This window comes from Rattus norvegicus, chromosome 7, assembly GCF_036323735.1.
Source record: "Rattus norvegicus strain BN/NHsdMcwi chromosome 7, GRCr8, whole genome shotgun sequence".
Classification (NCBI taxonomy): domain Eukaryota; kingdom Metazoa; phylum Chordata; class Mammalia; order Rodentia; family Muridae; genus Rattus; species Rattus norvegicus.
Genome location: NC_086025.1, coordinates 123,076,800 through 123,098,283, shown reverse-complemented (window position 1 = coordinate 123,098,283; position 21,484 = coordinate 123,076,800). Strand labels below are relative to the sequence as shown.

The 21,484-nt window shown below is 41.3% G+C and overlaps 1 long non-coding RNA gene across 1 annotated transcript; it reads right to left on the bottom strand.

The window, feature by feature from the left end:
* Nucleotides 1-1,203: 1,203 nt before the first annotated feature.
* LOC120093709 (uncharacterized) lies at nucleotides 1,204-20,887 on the bottom strand. Its single transcript, XR_005487299.2, has 3 exons — nucleotides 20,081-20,887; nucleotides 12,343-12,563; nucleotides 1,204-9,041 (listed from the first exon to the last, which is right to left on the bottom strand). It is a non-coding gene; the product is annotated as an uncharacterized LOC120093709 (long non-coding RNA).
* Nucleotides 20,888-21,484: the final 597 nt, after the last annotated feature.

Sequence of the window (21,484 nt, the reverse complement as noted above, 5' to 3'; positions counted from 1 at the left end):
TGTGTGTGTGTGTGTTGGAGTTGAGTATAGAATAGTGCAGTTCAGCACTGTTGCTGAGGTCACAAATTGTTGTGAGCCATGGTACATTGGTGTTGGGAATAAAATCTGGGTCTCCTGCAACAATGATAAAACCTCCTATTGGCTGAGACTTCTCTCCAGCCCCGTGTGATGCAGCCTTTTTATTCCCACAACAGCTGAAAAACATACTTTGTTTATACATTGGTAGCTAACATGTGTTTGTTTGTACATATTCATTGGGTTCAATGTGATCCTTCCATACAGGCATAGGTCACACTGATCAAACCTCTCTTCCTCTTTCCAGCTACTGCCTGCCTGTAGCAGTCTCATGGTCACTACTCTGCTTAAGAGTCATTTTTAAAAAAAAAAAGTTCCCAAATGAGAAAGAATGCAGGGTACTTATCTTTCCATTGGCGGTTAATTTTAATTAACCTAATGTCTTCCAATTTCATCCATTTTGTGCTAAATGATGGTAGAATTCTTCTCCTGTTATAAAAAAAATTTTTGAGACAATTTTATGTACTGCCCACTGGGCTCCAGGTTGCTAAGGATGAACTTAAACTTCTGATCCTCCTGACCATGTGACAACATTTTATGTGGCGATTGGTACTGAACACAGACCCTTGCACATTTCAGGTATGAACTCAGGTAACTGAGTTGGGTCCAGCCAGATCTTCATCATGTATTACCAGACTCAGAAGGCTTTTGAAAGGTAGCATTGTTGTTTTGAATCCTTTTAATAAGTTTCCTGTTTTTGACTTACATTATATAATGCTCCACTGTGTTTACTTTATATCTCTTAGCATACAGATTATCAATGTTGGTAAAATGCCTCCTATGGTAATTCCAACATTCCTGACCCAAGTTCCCTAACTGTTTAGTCTCTCTGTGTTGTTCGTTCAGTTGGTTTGTGGCTGCAGTATGCCTTGGGACTGATCTGTTAAAAAGTGCACATAATTACACAGTGAAAGGAATGGAAGTGACTGGGCCCTTGAAAGGATGGTGGTGCTGCATCTTACTATTCAGTGAGACCCTGCACTGTGAACTTCACTGGGGCTCCCAGTGGTCCCCTTAGGTAGAGCGAAGTGTCCTCTAACACATAGCCTGTCAAAGTCTTGGTCTTGAAGTCCTCCAGCATCAGCCTCTTAGATGGCTGGGTTTGCAGACCTTTGCCATCAGGTATGAGTTTGCTATGATTTTAGAGTACACTCCTATCTACTTTAAAGTTTTGTATGTAGTTTACATGTGTTGCTCTGGCAACTGGCTGACATATCTCTTGTATTTGTGCACATTGTAGTCGTGTTTCTCTGTTTTTCCAGGTAGTCGGGCAATGATTTAACTCCATTTGTTCAGGCTCTTCTAAAACATTTTCTCAGAAGAAAAGGACTTTTCAGATGGACGTGCACGCCCCATGAATCACTAACAGGGACACGGCCTGACAACTGTGTCCTGGGCGTTTTCCTCACAGTGTGATGATCTGCGCTGATATAGATCAATCACTCGGCATAGCCAATTGTTGGAACCAAGAGCTATGTGAGCCAGTTGCCAGGGTGACACGCTAGTTTACGTGAAAAACTTTCAAGTGGGTAGGAATATACTCTAAAACCGTAGCGAACTCACGGCTGGTGGCACAGGTCTGCAAACCCAGCCATCTAAGAGGCTGATGCAGGAGGATTTCAAGACCAAGACTTTGACAGGCTATGTGGATCCTTTTCGTAGAGGAAAAGATGAAGTAAAAGAACTGGAGACGGAGTTTGGAGACAGAAGGGAGAAGCCGGCATCAGTACTGGACACTGCAAGAATACCCACCCGTATGAACAACCCCCGAGTGTTTAAAGCAGCAAGACACAAAGCAATACCACAGCCATTAACGCTGGGCATCAAGGAATTGTGTCAGAGGAAGTCTGTTTAGTGTCAAACTCATTTCTCTCAAATTAGAACAACAATATTCTAAGACTTCTTTCCCTGCCTACCTTGACTCCACCAAAATGATTTTTGCCAGTTGCAAATTCTCCCCCTCTTCTCAGTTTGGCACATGCACGATGACTCTGAGTGGGACTTTCGCATAGTGGAGGTCTCCTTACAAGAGTCAGTGAAAGGAATCACTACAATCTACACTGTAACCCTTGACCAAACAGGCACAGCCATCATAGTCAGCTCATGTGGTTTGCTGCCTTTCAACTCTACTGGGAGGATCACATTCTTTATCTAACATGACCTATATGGTGAAAATTTTACTAACTGACTTGACATTATCTAACTAATTTTCAGTCCGTTTGTGGTCTCTGGACTGAAGTTACCTGTCCCCCAGTGTCACCACCTAGAGAGGACTCTATCTCCTCTTCATTTAGATCCAGGACATTGAGTTAAAACAAAGGGCAGCTTGTGACTTGAGCCCTGGAACTCCATTTACACCATTTCTTTCTCACTATTCCTTTTGTTTTCCCACCTGTAAGGCTTAGGATGAAGATGTCCACACTGGAACAGAAGCCTTTGACTGTGGTATTCTTTGGTATCTGTTACTAGAGTGTTCTTAAAACAATGCGAGACTAATCCTTCAAGTAGTAAAACTATTTCCTAAAACATAATTTAGATACTTTCCAAACCTGACAGGAAAAAATAATACCTAGAAAGTTTTTGGCTTCTGGTCTACTCCCCAAAGAACATTATTCTAAAGATTCCCATGTATTTCTTGGAACCCAAAGGGAGAAAGACATGTAGCTAGAGCTGAAGACACTACATATAATAAGAAGGAATTAATGTGTCGTTTGAGCTGTGCGTTTCATCCCCATTTGTCTTTTCAAGCCCCTGTGCTCTGTCTTCCTGGAGGCCGATTTCCCCTGCTTTCCCAGCAGAGACTGCCTGGTGGTGGTTGCAGTGAGAGGGTGATAATTAATCACACCTCCTTTCCCCTACGGGGGACCAACTTTAGAAATACAAGGATCAGACAGATGAAGAAAAAAATACCAGCCCTGCCCCTGACTCGGGTAAGAGACTGTGAATTGGATTTAAGGCAAAATTGAATTTCTACTACTTTCTGTCCTGAATTAAACCCTCTCAAAGATATAAGGTCTCACCCTTGGTAAGGACAGTCACCCCAGGAAGACAAAACCAAGCAGCTCCCAGAGAAAGAGTAGCACAAGAAATGTAATTCTGTCTAATAAAAAACAAGGACCAGTGAGAGTCAAGGTCTCACTGTCTCTGTCTGCCCTGTCACCAAAGCAAAGATGCTTGCTGTGCAGGGAAAGATAGAAAGTGGAGAGCTAAGAGGTGACATTTCCCCCAAAGACAGTATTTAGTCCTAATTTGAAAGACCAATATGAATTGTTTAACTTATGTAAGCTATCTTCACTTTTACTTTGTAAAGCTACATAGACATAGAGAGAAAGACACCAGGAAAAGAATATCATTTATAATTGCCTCAAACACACACACACACACACACACACACACACACACACACACACACTCACACACAAGCACACATGCAAACATACACACCCATACACTCACACACACACAAGCTCATATGCAAACATACACACACCTATACATTCACACTTACACACACTCACACTTACACACACACAAGCACACATGCAAACATACACACATGCACACACTCACACACACTCACACATGCAAACACACACACACAAGCACACAAGTAAACATACACACATGCACACACACTCACACACACTCACACATGCAAACACACACACACAAGCACACATGTAAACATACACACATGCACACACATTCACACACACTCACACATGCAAACATACACACACACAAGCACACATGTAAACATACACACATGCACCCACACTCACACACACTCACACATGCAAACATACACACACACACTCACACATGCAAACATACACACACACAAGCACACATGTAAACATACACACACACACACACACACTCACACTTACACATCGAATCAATGAAGTGAAAAACTTATACAATGAACAAATTAAGGCATGGGAAAAAAACTGAAGAAAATTCCAGAAGATGGAAAGATCTTCCATGCTCATGGGTCGGTAGGACTAGTCTTCTGAAGATGGCCACCAATTGATATATATCAATCATATGAAAACACAAAAGGTATAGGATAGCAAAAAAAATTCAAAATAAAACAAACAAACAAACAAACCCACTCAGCAATAAGAAATCCACAAAAGGAATCACCATCCTTGATTTTAAATTTTACTATGGAGCTAAAGTAAATAGTATGTCACTGGCACAAATTAGACTCATCAATGAGCAAATTGCGAATGAAGACCCACTCATAAACTGACCACATGAACTTGACATAGAAGCCAACAATACACAGGAGAGAAAAAGCATCGTCAACAAATACGTTTGGTTATTCCGAATGTTGAAGAACAAAATAAAACCCATACCTCTTGCCCTTCACAAACTCAACTCCAAGTGGATCAAGGACCTTCTGCTGGATATTTTGTCAGCTTGACACAAACTAAGGTCATCCCGGAAAAGGGAAACTTAACTGAGAAAATGCTTCTATCAGATTGGTTGGTTGACAAATCTACAGGGCATTATTTTCTCAGTTAATAATTGATGTGGGAGGGTCCAGCTCACCGTAGACAGTACCATACATGGGCAAGAGGTCCTAGGAAGTATTAGAAGAATACATAATTGTGAACTTAGACAGCAGCAATCTCCCATGCGTGTCTCTGCTTCAGTGCCTTCCTCCGGGCTCATGAACTCCTTCTCTGACTTTTCTCAGTGATGGACAGTGGCGTGGAAATATAAGAGAAAATTTATTTTCCACACTGCTTTTGGTCGGGGTATTTATCAAAGCATCGGAAAGCCAACTGAACGAGCCCTTAGATAACACCCAATTCTCTGAATCTAAACAAGGAGTCAGTAGGGTTATACTTGAACCCATTGGCACATCTAAGAGCATCTAAAAAGACAGACATTAAGGCTAACGATAAAAGGACCTTATGGAACTCAAAAACTTCTGTATAGCGAAGGACACCATCATTCAGATGGTACAAACCAGCATCTAGAATATACAAAACTAAACATCAAGAAAAACTAAATATCTATGCCATTTTTAAAAAGAGGTGTAGAAATGAACTGAGTTCTGAAATGACGCAGTAAAAATGGCTGGTAAGTACACTTTAAAAAATTGTTCTACATCAACGTTTCCTCCTTGTCGTGAAGACGGAGCTGTGCGCTTTCACTGAATTCAAGCTGCTCTTAAAACACCAACAGCGTTTAGCCAGGACCCACTAGGAGGTTTTCCAGTTTTTTTGTTTTTTTGTTTTGTTTTTTGTTTTGTTTTTTTGTTTGTTTGTTTTTTGTTTTTGTTTTTGTTTTTGTTTTTGACGAAAAATGCTGGACCATGTTCCTTTGCAAAAGGAACCCTTGGCAGACAAACGGAACTGCCCTCCAAGGAAATAAAGCACAAAAAAGGGCAGGTGGAAGAAAATCAAAAGAAAAGATTCCTGCCACGTAGTCAACTTCAAGCCAGCCATCACGGGTGCATTTCTCGCTGCTTTGTAACGGAATCAGAAATCAGAGGGCAGACATGCGCAGGGAGAACAGGCCTCTCGGGGCTGCCACGAAAGTAAAAAAGGCTGAATTAGGCATCAGGGAAGACAGCAATGGCTGCTGCTATGGCGCCCCCGCCACCCGCAAAAGCAACACCTAAGCAAAGTCTGTGAACCTGTGAAGGTACCTGCTCTCCTGTTTCTTAAAAAATGCTAAATAGACTTAAAAGTAATGATCCCAATATCACGGCAAACAACAAACATTTGAAAGATCCACATTCTTTGCCACCGAGGAAGCGCAAACCTATACTTATTGATAGTTCATCTTCCGCAAATCAGAATTTCTAAGATTAAAAAAACGTAATAACGAATGACGGCCAATTCCGGTGTGGAAATGGGGAAAGGGAAACATTCTCACGGCTGGTGGGAATGCAGATTTGTGCAGCCATAGTGAAACTGACTGTGGCGCTTCCTCTAGAAGCTAAAAATACATCTACCACATGAAACGGCTCGACCAACCGCTCTTGAACACACACCCAGAAGGACTCTACATCCCAACGTATAGAAAACTTCAATATGCATATAACTGCATATCCATGATCCTTAGTGCTCTCTTCACAATAGGCAGGGACCTTAAATCAGTCTAGGTGTCCATTAACTGGCAAATGGATAATGAACATGGAGCATACTTACACAACGGGAAATCATTCCGGCAGTCAAGAAAAGAACAACCGTGAAAGTTGCAGGTAAAGGGATGGAGTGGTAACGGTCAGTCTGTGTGAGGTAAGACTTAGAAGGATGAATGGCAACAACTCTCTAATTTGTTTGTGTTGGCTTTGAATCTTCAGATAGGTACGGCCTGTTTGGAAGACCTATCAAAGTCAGGAAATTAGTACAGTGCCCTAGGTAAGGGGAGTTTCAAGGAAGGGGAGATAGAATTCAATGGTCACAAGGGCTTAATGGAAGAATGATGGAATGGAAGGGTTTAAATTGGGGTGGGGGATGGGAGAGTTGGATAGAGGAGAGGTTGTGGAGGGGAATAAAAAAAACACTAACAAGCTTTTGAAAACATCATATGAAGAGTGAGCTAGGACTGTAGAAGCCTTCCGTGGTATTTACACATAAACGAAGAGTTAAAGTAGACTTATGTGTAAAAGGTTAACAACGCCCCTGCTAGACACCCCGCCCCACCCCCAAGAAAAAAACAAGCAAAAAGTTCAGTGCCAGAAATGGATCACCCCCCAAACCTTACAGGCTATTAGCAATGATTTCAGTTTCCTTACAGAATTTGATGATAAGATGTTATTGCTGATACGACAACATATCTGAGTCAAGAACACGGAGAGGTTAAGATGGCTCTGACCTGGAGGCTCCGTCTCTATTGGTTGGCTTTCATGGAGCTGGAAGGTGCTATCCGTGATGCTAGAGAAGAAAAGCAGTGATCAGTCTAACAGAGCTATGAACTCTGAGCTACGATAATGACCGGCCTCACGATGTCGTGCCCAACGGGGTAATAGTATCACAGATGTTGTGGGGGCAACCAACCACTTTGTGATGGAGTTAGGTCCCACTACGTACAATGAAACTGACATCTCATGCTACACTGGGGCCAGGAAACAATGACAAAACAAGGTATAGTTCCTAGGGAAGAACCGGATTATTCAGCTAAACAGATATAACATTAAACCAACTTTTAATGGCTAGTATTGTCATAGATGAATGCATCTTTTATCAGAGAGACTTCTATTCATGGTAGATGATGGTTAACAGACGGTCTCATACCTGATCAAGGATCAGAGAACGGTGGATCTGTTCTAAATGGAACAGGCTCACGGTCTATACTAGCCCAGTCAGACCAAATACCATCCTGGAAATGGAAGGTGGCCTGACATCCCACCCGTCACCGAAGAACTACTGGCAAATGGTAGTTGTGTGACAAAGGAAAGTCAGTCTTATTTATAAGAGGAAGGGCACACATCTAAGAACATGTGGGTAGCACATACTGGACCCGAGCGTTAAGAAACAAAACAAAGCAAAGACAGGTATAGATCTGAAAGAAGTTGGGGGATAAAGAATGAATAGTACCAAAATATATTGTACGGAATCCTCAAAAACCCATTAAAACTTTAAAAAGCAGATAGAATTGAAACGAAACAAAGAAAAGACCTTCCATAGAGGCCTAGTTGGACTGCTAGGAATTGTTTCTTTGAACTTCTGGACAGAGCGCTATAGGATTTAAACCTTGCTACCCTTTTCATACACCGTAAGAAGTCTAAGATGGGCTGCCTCATGCCTTAACATGCAAAAAGCATTTCTCTGCTATCTCTTAATTCCATAGACGTTCTAAGGAAGAAATTGGAGTAGCACAGGGCTGTGGGCACATCAGGTTCACAAGTCATGCCAGTTGCTCTGACATTCTAGGTAACATGTCAATATTGCTTTTGTCAAACGTTGACAGTAAATTGCAGAGTTTATCCCCGTTGTCAATGGCTCAATTTATTTTCCTAAATAAAAATGATGAACAACTAATGGAAAGTTGTAAGTAGTGAATTTAGCATTGATATAACACTACTATGTAATCCAGAGTCCATCTTCAAATGTGTTTCAATTGTCTCTCAGTAGCAGTTAATCTCTCCAGAAGAGTGTCTCTTTTTGAGATCATACATTACACTTTTTTTTTTGCCAAATATCTTATCTCTTTCAGTGTGAACAGTTCCTCCCATTTTGTCACCTCCCATTTCTTCACCTGAATGTTTGCACTGTGTACAGGCGGTTGTTCTTGTAGAAAGTCCTTAGTAATTTTCTGGCATTCCTGTAGAGTTGGGGTGTGCACTTTGTGTCAGAAATAACACCGCAGTAAGACTCAACTCTCTGCTTTCTTACACACCAATGTAAGAAATGGTACTTTTTCTTATAACCAATGATTAATTAAAAATATAAACCACCTTATCCAACACTGTACAGGTAGTTGCACAGTATTATTTCTAAGATCCTTACATGCACATATTTTGAGTTATAACTCTGATTAATTAGTGCAACCCTCCTCTGTAGATGCTTTCCCCCTATGAGCATTCATTTGCCCATCTCTACCACCCACTTTCCATATTTCATGTTAGAGGATATCAGATCTGCACCCACAGTCATTGCTTTTGTTATACACATAGCCTCACCACACATTACAGTGTAAGTATTAATTTATTAACATTGAGCTTAAAATACTCTTTATTAAAATCTAAAAATAGCAAATGTATTACACAAATTTATATACATATACATATGTATATGTATGATATATATCCATGAAGGATACATTGTCTCTAACCATAAATTTAAAAAAAAAAGACCAAACAACAAAAGAAAACAATCTTCTCCAGTTCCTGGTGTCTAATTTCCAGTGTGAATAATGGACCGATGGTAGCAGCAAGGCCCCTTGCTGGGAAGGTGAACGTCTTCAAATGCTGCTCAGCTTTCTCTGAGAACATAGTTTTTCTTTACATAAACATGGATAAATATTGATATGGATAAAGTACCACAAACTCACATGATGCAAGATAGTCAATTCAAATTATCTCTAAGTATCTTCCAATAACATTTTCTGAGGAAATTCAGTTTTTCTGTTTTGGATCTAAGCTTAATTTTTCTCCTGTGAATTAAACTGACTACATGTAAGGGTGAATAAATATTGTGTTACCCACCTCTTCCTTCTGGCATCGTCAAGAGCAGACACAATCTATTTTGATTCGTATGATGATTCATATATTTTTTTACAAGTTTTTGCTCTTAATGATAGCATAATTACTTAAGCAAATAAGATACATTATATTTAGGAACTAAAACACACAAAAGTTTTAAAAGTTTTTGTGAGTAGGGTATTGTCTGTGTGATGCCATCTTGCCTCAGCTCTGAAGGACCATTCACCCATATCTTGTGCAGTCCACATAGTCAATACTGTCCTCGACTGCTTCAGTGGAATGCATAACATGGCCATATTCCTTACCTTTCAAATTCCCTCTCAAGTGAGACAAAGGAGGACAACATCCTTAAACTATGATGTATTTTTTTAAAATACTTCTCAATCTGAAGATTAATGATCAGGAAATCTGAATCAGTAGGTATAAGAGCCGTTTAAAGACATTTTCTAATTGTTTTGATGTCAAAGAGTGTTAATCAGTACCGTGGTTTCCCTTCTGTCAGTCATCAATTATTTGTGTATGAAAACTTGTGATTTCATCAGATTCCTAAAGTTTGAGAGGAGACTAACCAAAACCCAAAACCTTTGTAGGTGAGATTTTGCCCCCTTGCTTGTGGCTTCCAATGAGAGGCTGTGTCTAACCAGGCTTGACTGTGCCCGTTCTTCTGATGGAAAGCTACTGCTCTAGGAGAGATGAAAGGCTGTGCTGCACAGACACCCTAACAAGTTATTTCATTGATGAGAAGAAGGGAAAGAGCAAGGAGCCTGTCTGCAAGCAGTGAGAGCTGAGAATGATCCCCACCCCTTCCCATCAGAATTCTAGCTTCAGATGAGTGGAGTTGGGCACCTGTGACCTGTATCGTTTTTCTCAGCAAGACTTGTCTGAGACTTCCTGTGACAGAAACTGCCATTTTTGGCTGGCAAAGAGTGAAACATCTATCAAAATAACTATTCAGATGGAGGACGAATGGAAAAGAAAAGGAAAACATGCATCGTTGGTTGGTATGGATATTAAGAGACAAGTTGTATAAGAGGAAGATAATATTAGAAGATCCCAGGACCCCCTGTGTGGGATCCCATTGCATAGACATAGCATATTTTATTTGCTGTTTACTCATTGTTGAACAAAGGTTTTCTTCCATTCTTGGACTTGATGAAGGTAATAAGGAAATAAAGAATTCGCTCTGAAACTTTCAGAGTTTTATAGTGCCAGTGTTGAGTCTCTTAACAAGCTCGTAGTATTGAGTGTTCAGAGAAGGCAACTGTGTCGTGGAAATCCTCCCTAAGTGCCCACCCAGCTGGTTTTGAGCCTTGCTGTGACAGCTGTTGCTCTACACAACTGAGAAGGTGATGGCCCTCATGTCTTCCTGCTTTAGATCTGGTTTCCCATTCTGAAGTGTTTGCCCAGGGATGGGCACCTCAATGCACTTCTGCAGTTCTGAAGTATTGAGTACACTCAGAGGCTGCATACAGAGCTTACGTTTCAGCCTTGGGGAAAGGATGCCTGGGCTGATTGCGCCACAGTTCAAAGATGCTAAAAGCTACGGGATTCTTTGGAGATAGGAAATGACACATAGCCTCATCTCAAAAAGATAGACAAAGGGAACAATTGGTAATTAGCATTGGCATGGATTATTGGGAAATCTCCCTCTGCTCTTTAACTTAACCATTTGTGACTCTTTGCAAAGATAAATAAGCATCTATTCTCTGCTTTGGAGAGTATAATAATGTGAAACATTAATGTAAAAAGTGGGAAAGAATTCATAGCCCACAGGGACTATTCCTTGCCTTAAAAATATGTGTTTGACATGAAAGTAAAAATTGTATTATAACTAGAATGTGACTACGGCAAACAGGCAGAACTCAGAGGTCGGATTAAGGCTTAGAAGGTAGTTAGTGTTCGTTTGCAGGTAAGAACACCAGCTGTGTGAGCCCTAGGACTTCCATAAAAAGCCACGCATAGCCACATGCTTCTATAAAAGCCCCCTCCACTCCCCATGTGGTGCAGACAGGCGAGTCGCTAAAGCTTCAGAACTCCAGTCGAGATGTAGGTTCGCTGAAACACTGTCTCCCATGGAAACAAGGCAGAGAGCAGGAGGTTATGACACTCAAAGCCCTCTCTTCCTAAAAATGACCAAATTATAGAACAATACCTACCTAATAACATGCCTTTTGTTTTTCAATGGTATATAGATAAAAATATAGTTATATAGTAATCCAAAATATAGTGATATTAGATACATACTAAGTGTCTGTGCCTGTGTGTGCGTGTGCGTGTGTGTGTGTGTGTGTGTGTGTGTGTGTGTGTGTGTTTTGTTTGCAGTATTTTACTAGCATCATGTGTTTATTCTCATACAGTTGGGCTGATTTTAGTCATATTTAAGTAACGCTGCTCTAAACATATAAGTCCTCCATGCCTTTTGGTTTTCAATGGTTCTGCAAGGATGCTGTCCTATTCGTATGTGTTATTAGTGTCAAGCTAGCTGCACCTTAAGTTGTCGGTTGCTGTAATTAACCCTCTTATCACAGGAGTCATCACTTGCCCTTTTTATCAGACAAGCTCTATTTCAGAAGAAGTTGCCATTGAAGCATACATCCCTTTATGTCACCCATCATCATTTCTGATCAAGTAATGTGCAAGTCAGCTTTAGACCCTGGGACTTACGGTCATGAAATCGGTGAGTTGCCAATTATCATAACAAACATTGGAAATGGAATGTCCCTGGTCAAGTCAACACTGACAAAGGTAAGTAGATTAGCCTAAACATTTTACACACTCCTACCACTAATTATGCAAGAAGGTTATTGGTCACTGGGGATAGCTATGTTTTCTCGAAGGTATATAACCTTATATCAAGACTATTACCAAACTTGCCTCCAGTACATGATGTAAGATCAGACAACCACATTGGGTCTGGGCTCTCCCAAATCAGCATGTGTCAGGTAAGTTATTTCTTCTTCTACAGACTTTCGCTCAGTAACTATCACTATGCCTGTCCATTCTTGTCTGAGGTTTGCTCCCTTTTAACTTCCTAATGAGAGATAAGCTAGTGTCACCTCACTGAATCGCAGATGTGACAGTCTGCAGCTCCTACTCACCATAGCTCCTTGTCACTATGCACAGCCAGTCTGACTCAGAAGACATGGCAAGCTAGAGGCTGCCACCCCACTTCTGCCACGTCTAGTCCTTTCATGGAGTGATTGTGCATCTTCATGGCTTTGATTCCTCATCAGTGGCTCCAAGATCCTCAAGGGATACCAGCGAGATGCTAAATCACCTTTATGTGATGTGGGAAGTTGAGCATAGCTCCCTTCAAATTCTTGTAGAAAATCAAAAGGCAACATTACATCATCATCATCATCATCATCATCATCATCATCATCATCATTATCATCATCATTTTACTGTTCAGCAGCTATGGGGTTCTTTTGTATATTTGGTTAGATTTAGAGGTTTTTTATTTTAAGAATAATTTTTGAGATTTCCAAATATTTATTTATTTTTAATTTGTGTGTGTGTGTGTGTGTGTGTGTGTGTGTGTGTGTGTGTGTACACCATGGTACACACAATACACAATGCCTAAGGACACCAGAGAGGATGTTAAAACAATAGCTACAGCCGCCGCAGAGAGCCCGTGGGCAGCACCCCACGAGCAAACTTGAGCCTGGGGACCACAGGTAAGACCAACTTGTCTGCTGCAAGAAAGCCGCCTGGGGAAATCGGGACACACAGAGGCAGAATTCCTCTAGGACCGGGCACGTCCTGTGTTTACCGGAAGTCCCACACCCGCGGATCCCGGCCCGCAGCAGCTCTCTGCTCCCAGACCCCGTGGGAAAGAGACCTCACCGCCTGGTCAAGTGGGCACTCCTGAGGCTGCAGAGCGGAAGAGACCACCAACACTGCCCACCCCTGCCCACATCCCTGGCCCAAGAGGAAATTGTATAAGGCCTCTTGGCTCCCGTGGGGGAGGGCCCAGGAGCGGCAGGACCCCTGCCTGAGACACCGCCGGAACCTGAAGGAACAGACCGGATAAACAGTTCTCTGCACCCAAATCCCGTGGGAGGGAGAGCTAAACCTTCAGAGAGGCAGACAAGCCTGGGAAACCAGAAGAGACTGCTCTCTGCACACACATCTCGGACGCCAGAGGAAAACACCAAAGGCCATCTGGAACCCTGGTGCACTGAAGCTCCCAGAAGGGGCGGCGCATATCTTCCTGGTTGCTGCCGCTGCAGACAGCCCGTGGGCAGCACCCCACGAGCGAACTTGAGCCTCGGGACCACAAGTAAGACCAACTTTTCTGCTGCAAGAAAGCTGCCTGGTGAACTCAAGACACAGGCCCACAGGAACAGCTGAAGACCTGTAGAGAGGAAAAACTACACGCCCGAAAGCAGAACACTCTGTCCCCATAACTGACTGAAAGAGAGGAAAACAGGTCTACAGCACTCCTGACACACAGGCTTATAGGACAGTCTAGCCACTGTCAGAAATAGCAGAACAAAGTAACACTAGAGATAATCTGATGGCGAGAGGCAAGCGCAGGAACCCAAGCAACAGAAACCAAGACTACATGGCATCATCGGAGCCCAATTCTCCCACCAAAACAAACATGGAATATCCAAACACACCAGAAAAGCAAGATCTAGTTTCAAAATCATATTTGATCATGATGCTGGAGGACTTCAAGAAAGACGTGAAGAACTCCCTTAGGGAAACACAGGAAAACATTAATAAACAAGTAGAAGCCTACAGAGAGGAATCGCAAAAATCCCTGAAAGAATCGCAAAAATCCCTGAAAGAATTCCAGGAAAACACAATCAAACAGTTGAAGGAATTAAAAATGGAAATAGAAGCAATCAAGAAAGAACACATGGAAACAACCCTGGATATAGAAAACCAAAAGAAGAGACAAGGAGCTGTAGATACAAGCTTCACCAACAGAATACAAGAGATGGAAGAGAGAATCTCAGGAGCAGAAGATTCCATAGAAATCATTGACTCAACTGTCAAAGATAATGTAAAGCTGAAAAAGCTACTGGTCCAAAACATACAGGAAATCCAGGACTCAATGAGAAGATCAAACCTAAGGATAATAGGTATAGAAGAGAGTGAAGACTCCCAGCTCAAAGGACCAGTAAATATCTTCAACAAAATCATAGAAGAAAACTTCCCTAACCTAAAAAAAGAGATACCCATAGACATACAAGAAGCCTACAGAACTCCAAATAGATTGGACCAGAAAAGAAACACCTCCCGTCACATAATTGTCAAAACACCAAACGCACAAAATAAAGAAAGAATATTAAAAGCAGTAAGGGAAAAAGGTCAAGTAACATATAAAGGCAGACCTATCAGAATTACACCAGACTTCTCGCCAGAAACTATGAAGGCCAGAAGATCCTGGACTGATGTCATACAGACCCTAAGAGAACACAAATGCCAGCCCAGGTTACTGTATCCTGCAAAACTCTCAATTAACATAGATGGAGAAACCAAGATATTCCATGACAAAACCAAATTTACACAATATCTTTCTACAAATCCAGCACTACAAAGGATAATAAATGGTAAAGCCCAACATAAGGAGGCAAGCTATACCCTAGAAGAAGCAAGAAACTAATCGTCTTGGCAACAAAACAAAGAGAATGAAAGCACACAAACATAACCTCACATCCAAATATGAATATGACGGGAAGCAATAATCACTATTCCTTAATATCTCTCAACATCAATGGCCTCAACTCCCCAATAAAAAGACATAGATTAACAAACTGGATACGTAACGAGGACCCTGCATTCTGCTGCCTACAGGAAACACACCTCAGAGACAAAGACAGACACTACCTCAGAGTGAAAGGCTGGAAAACAATTTTCCAAGCAAATGGTCAGAAGAAGCAAGCTGGAGTAGCCATTCTAATATCAAATAAAATCAATTTTCAACTAAAAGTCATCAAAAAAGATAAGGAAGGACACTTCATATTCATCAAAGGAAAAATCCACCAAGATGAACTCTCAATCCTAAATATCTATGCCCCAAATACAAGGGCACCTACATATGTAAAAGAAACCTTACTAAAGCTCAAAACACACATTGGACCTCACACAATAATAGTGGGAGATTTCAACACCCCACTCTCATCAATGGACAGATCATGGAAACAGCAATTAAACAGAGATGTCGACAGACTAAGAGAAGTCATGAGCCAAATGGACTTAATGGATATTTATAGAACATTCTATCCTAAAGCAAAAGGATATACCTTCTTCTCAGCTCCTCATGGTACTTTCTCCAAAATTGACCATATAATTGGTCAAAAAACGGGCCTCAACAGGTACAGAAAGATAGAAATAATCCCATGCGTGCTATCGGACCACCACGGCCTAAAACTGGTCTTCAATAACAATCAAGGAAGAATGCCCACATATACTTGGAAATTGAACAATGCTCTACTCAATGATAACCTGGTCAAGGAAGAAATAAAGAAAGAAATTAAAAACTTTTTAGAATTTAAAGAAAATGAAGGTACAACATACCCAAACTTATGGGACACAATGAAAGCTGTGCTAAGAGGAAAACTCATAGCGCTGAGTGCCTGCAGAAAGAAACAGGAAAGAGCATATGTCAGCAGCTTGACAGCACACCTAAAAGCTCTAGAACAAAAAGAAGCAAATACACCCAGGAGGAGTAGAAGGCAGGAAATAATCAAACTCAGAGCTGAAATCAACCAAGTAGAAACAAAAAGGACCATAGAAAGAATCAACAGAACCAAAAGTTGGTTCTTTGAGAAAATCAACAAGATAGATAAACCCTTAGCCAGACTAATGAGAGGACACAGAGAGTGCGTCCAAATTAACAAAATCAGAAATGAAAAGGGAGACATAACAACAGAGTCAGAGGAAATTCAAAAAATCATCAGATCTTACTATAAAAGCCTATATTCAACAAAACTTGAAAATCTTCAGGAAATGGACAATTTCCTAGACAGATACCAGGTATCGAAGTTAAATCAGGAACAGATAAACCAGTTAAACAACCCCATAACTCCTAAGGAAATAGAAGCAGTCATTAAAGGTCTCCCAACCAAAAAGAGCCCAGGTCCAGACGGGTTTAGTGCAGAATTCTATCAAACCTTCATAGAAGACCTCATACCAATATTATCCAAACTATTCCACAAAATTGAAACAGATGGATCACTACCGAATACCTTCTACGAAGCCACAATTACTCTTATACCTAAACCACACAAAGACACAACAAAGAAAGAGAACTTCAGACCAATTTCCCTTATGAATATCGACGCAAAAATACTCAACAAAATTCTGGCAAACTGAATCCAAGAGCACATCAAAACAATCATCCACCATGATCAAGTAGGCTTCATCCCAGGCATGCAGGGATGGTTTAATATACGGAAAACCATCAACGTGATCCATTATATAAACAAACTGAAAGAACAAAACCACATGATCATTTCATTAGACGCTGAGAAAGCATTTGACAAAATTCAACACCCCTTCATGATAAAAGTCCTGGAAAGAATAGGAATTCAAGGCCCATACCTGAACATAGTAAAAGCCATATACAGCAAACCAGTTGCTAACATTAAACTAAATGGAGAGAAACTTGAAGCAATCCCACTAAAATCAGGGACTAGACAAGGCTGCCCACTCTCTCCCTACTTATTCAATATAGTTCTTGAAATTCTAGCCAGAGCAATCAGACAACAAAAGGAGGTCAAGGGGATACAGATCGGAAAAGAAGAAGTCAAAATATCACTATTTGCAGATGATATGATAGTATATTTAAGTGATCCCAAAAGTTCCACCAGAGAACTACTAAAGCTGATAAACAACTTCAGCAAAGTGGCTGTTTATAAAATTAACTCAAATATATCAGTTGCCTTCCTCTATACAAAAGAGAAACAAGCTGAGAAAGAAATTAGTGAAACGACACCCTTCATAATAGACCCAAATAATATAAAGTACCTCGGTGTGACTTTAACAAAGCAAGTAAAAGATCTGTACAATAAGAACTTCAAGACACTGAAGAAGGAAATTGAAGAAGACCTCAGAAGATGGAAATATCTCCCATGCTCATGGATTGGCAGGATTAATATAGTAAAAATGGCCATTTTACCAAAAGCAATCTACAGATTCAATGCAATCCCCATCAAAATACCAATCCAATTCTTCAAAGAGTTAGACAGAACAATTTGCAAATTCATCTGGAATAACAAAAAACCCAGGATAGCTAAAACTATCCTCAACAATAAAAGGACTTCAGGGGGAATCACTATCCCTGAACTCAAGCAGTATTACAGAGCAATAGTGATAAAAACTGCATGGTATTGGTACAGAGACAGACAGATAGACCAATGGAATAGAATTGAAGACCCAGAAATGAACCCACACACCTATGGTCACTTGATTTTTGACAAAGGAGCCAAAACCATCCAATGGAAAAAAGATAGCATTTTCAGCAAATGGTGCTGGTTCAACTGGAGGTCAACATGTAGAAGAATGCAGATCGATCCATGCTTATCACCCTGTACAAAGCTTAAGTCCAAGTGGATCAAGGTCCTCCACATTAAACCAGACACACTCAAACTAATAGAAGAAAAACTAGGGAAGCATCTGGAACACATGGGCACTGGAAAAAATTTCCTGAACAAAACACCAATGGCTTACGCTCTAAGATCAAGAATCGACAAATGGGATCTCATAAAACTGCAAAGCTTTTGTAAGGCAAAGGACATTGTGGTTAGGACAAAACGCAACCAACAGATTGGGAAAAGATCTTTACCAATCCTACAACAGATAGAGGCCTTATATCCAAAATATACAAAGAACTCAAGAAGTTAGACCGCAGGGAAACAAATAACCCTATTAAAAAATGGGGTTCAGAGCTAAACAAAGAATTCACAGCTGAGGGATGCCGAATGGCTGAGAAACACCTAAAGAAATGTTCAACATCTTTAGTCATAAGGGAAATGCAAATCAAAACAACCCTGAGATTTCACCTCACACCAGTGAGAAGGGCTAAGATCAAAAACTCAGGTGACAGCAGATGCTGGCGAGGATGTGGAGAAAGAGGAACACTCCTCCATTGTTGGTGGGATTGCAAACTGGTACAACCATTCTGGAAATCAGTCTGGAGGATCCTCAGAAAATTGGATATTGAACTGCCTGAGGATCCAGCTATACCTCTCTTGGGCATATACCCAAAAGATGCCCCAACATATAAAAAAGACACGTGCTCCACTATGTTCATCGCAGCCTTATTTATAATAGCCAGAAGCTGGAAAAAACCCAGATGCCCTTCAACAGAGGAATGGATACAGAAAATGTGGTACATCTACACAATGGAATATTACTCAGCTATCAAAAACAACGACTTTATGAAATTTGTAGGCAAATGGTTGGAACTGGAAAACATCATCCTGAGTGAGCTAACCCAATCACAGAAAGACATACATGGTATGCACTCATTGATAAGTGGCTGTTAGCCCAAATGCTTGAATTACCCTAGATGCCTAGAACAAATGAAACTCAAGACGGATGATCAAAATGTGAATGCTTCACTCCTTCTTTAAAAGGGGAACAAGAATACCCTTGGCAGGGAAGAGAGAGGCAAAGATTAAAACAGAGACTGAAGTAATACCCATTCAGAGCCTGCCCCACACGTGGCCCATACATATACAGCCACCCAATTAGACAAGATGGATGAAGCAAAGAAGTGCAGACCGACAGGAGCCGGATGTAGATCGCTCCTGAGAGACACAGCCAGAATACAGCAAATACAGAGGCGAATGCCAGCAGCAAACCACTGAACTGAGAATAGGTCCCCTATTGAAGGAATCAGAGAAAGAACTGGAAGAGCTCGAAGGGGCTCGAGACCCCATATGTACAACAATGCCAAGCAACCAGAGCTTCCAGGGACTAAGCCACTACCTAAAGACTATACATGGACTGACCCTGGACTCTGACCCCATAGGTAGCAATGAATATCCTAGTAAGAGCACCAGTGGAAGGGGAAGCCCTGGGTCCTGCTAAGACTGAACCCCCAGTGAACTAGACTGTTGTGAGGAGGGCGGCAATGGGGGGAGGGTTGGGAGGGGAACACCCATAAGGAAGGGAAGGGGGGAGGGGGATGTTTGCTTGGATACCGGGAAAGGGAATAACACTCGAAATGTATATAAGAAATACTCAAGTTAATAAAAAAAAATGGCACAAAAAAAAACAATAGCTACAGACCATTGTGGGCACTCTGTGGGTGATGGGAACTAAACCTCTATCCTCTGCAGAAGCAGCAAGTGCTCTTAACCACCGAGCCTTCTCTACAGCCTCTAATGTTATTTTTTTGAGAACTTCAAACACTGCTTCTACAACATTTTCCCCTCCCCTCTTCAACTACTGGGCTCCTTTCTAAGTCTATGCTCTTTTCAAATATCACTGTTATATGAATTTGCATACATAGATACATATGTATACACACCATTTCAATTTCATTTGTACATATGGTGGAAGTCAAGATTATCTTTATCACTCTGATTTTGAGCTTTATTCCACAACGTTATTGTGGCGAAGAGTTTATAACTTCCTATACTATTGTGTCTCCCACTTTCTCATTCTTCCTTTGAATGTATAATTTTCATGTAGGCAGGAAGAGTCTGCTTAAATTAAAAACAAAACATCACAGTATAATTTATTGGCTGAGATCATTTATATACCGAAGGACACACAGATATGTGACAGCTACCCCTGGCTGTCCTCCCTGGTTACTTTCAGGAAATGAGTTGTAGCAATATGGAAGTGCCCACATTTTACCCTCTTCTTTACCTGTCATACAGCTCTGAGGTCAGCATCCTCACAGAGCACAGGCTTGCTGAACTCCAATAATGGTTTCAGTGAGAGATTTTCCCATAACGTCAGGCATTTGAACAGTTAGTCCCCAGTTGATGGCACCGTTTGGGGAAGATTAGCTCGTGCAGCCTCTCTGGAGGAAGTTCGTGACGGAGGGTGGAATCTTTCCTCCGTGCTTACAAGTTCAAAGCCTCAAGTTCCAACCTCCATGCCTTTACTATCCCATGCCATCTGTCGCTGCCACGATGGTCCCTGACTGTCTGGGACAATAAGCCATATAATTTTCCTTCTGCGAATTGCTCTATGTGGTTGTTTCGATGAAAATGACCCCTACAGGCCCACAGGGAGTGGCACTGTTGGGAGGCGTGGCTTTGTTGGAGTGGGTGTGGCTTTCTTCTAAGAAGTGTGTCACTGCGGATGGAATTAGAGGTTTCGGATTCTCAAGTAGGATCTCTCTCTCTCTCTCTCTCTCTCTCTCTCTCTCTCTTTCTCTCTCTCTCTCTCCTCTCCTCTCCTCTCCTCTCCTCTCTCTCTTTCTTTCCCTTCTGCCTGCAGTTACAGATGTAAAACTCTCAGTTACCCATCCAGCACCATGACATTATGCTTCTCACCATGATGATAATGGACCGAACCACAGAACCTATAAGCCACTCTTAGTTAAATATTTTCCTTTATAAGGGTTGCTGTGGTCACGGTGTCTCTTCAAGGTATAAGAAATCCTAACTGAGGCATCTGGTCATGGTGTTTTATAACTGGAGCAGAACCACGATTACAGATGTGACCTGACCACCTGCTCTAAGCTCCTGTTGCCTTCCCTGACATGATGAACCGTTCTTAGAACCGAACACTAGAATAGACCCTTTCTCCCTTAACTGTTGTGTCTCCCACTTTCTCATTCTTCCTTTGAATGTATAATTTTCATGTAGGCAGGATGAGTCTGCTTAAATTAAAAACAAAACATCACAGTATAATTTATTGGCTGAGATCATTTATATACCGAAGAACACACAGATATGTGACAGCTACCCCTGGCTGTCCTCCCTGGTTACTTTCAGGAAATGAGTTGTAGCAATATGGAAGTGCCCACATTTTACCCTCTTCTTTACCTGTCATACAGCTCTGAGGTCAGCATCCTTACAGAGCTGGTGTTTTATCATAAAAACAGGAAAACAATCCAAGACAATATGAAATATTCAGTGTTTCAGAAATATGCACCGTGATACGTTGTTGACTCCAAACTCCCCGGCCATTCTTCCCACCCTAGGATTCCTTCCTTACTGGCTAGCTTTCTCTTAGAGAAGCTAAAAATACTGAACAATCGCCTATCCTATCTAGCTTTCCTTGTATCAGGAAATGTGACTCACTTCTGGCCACAGGGAT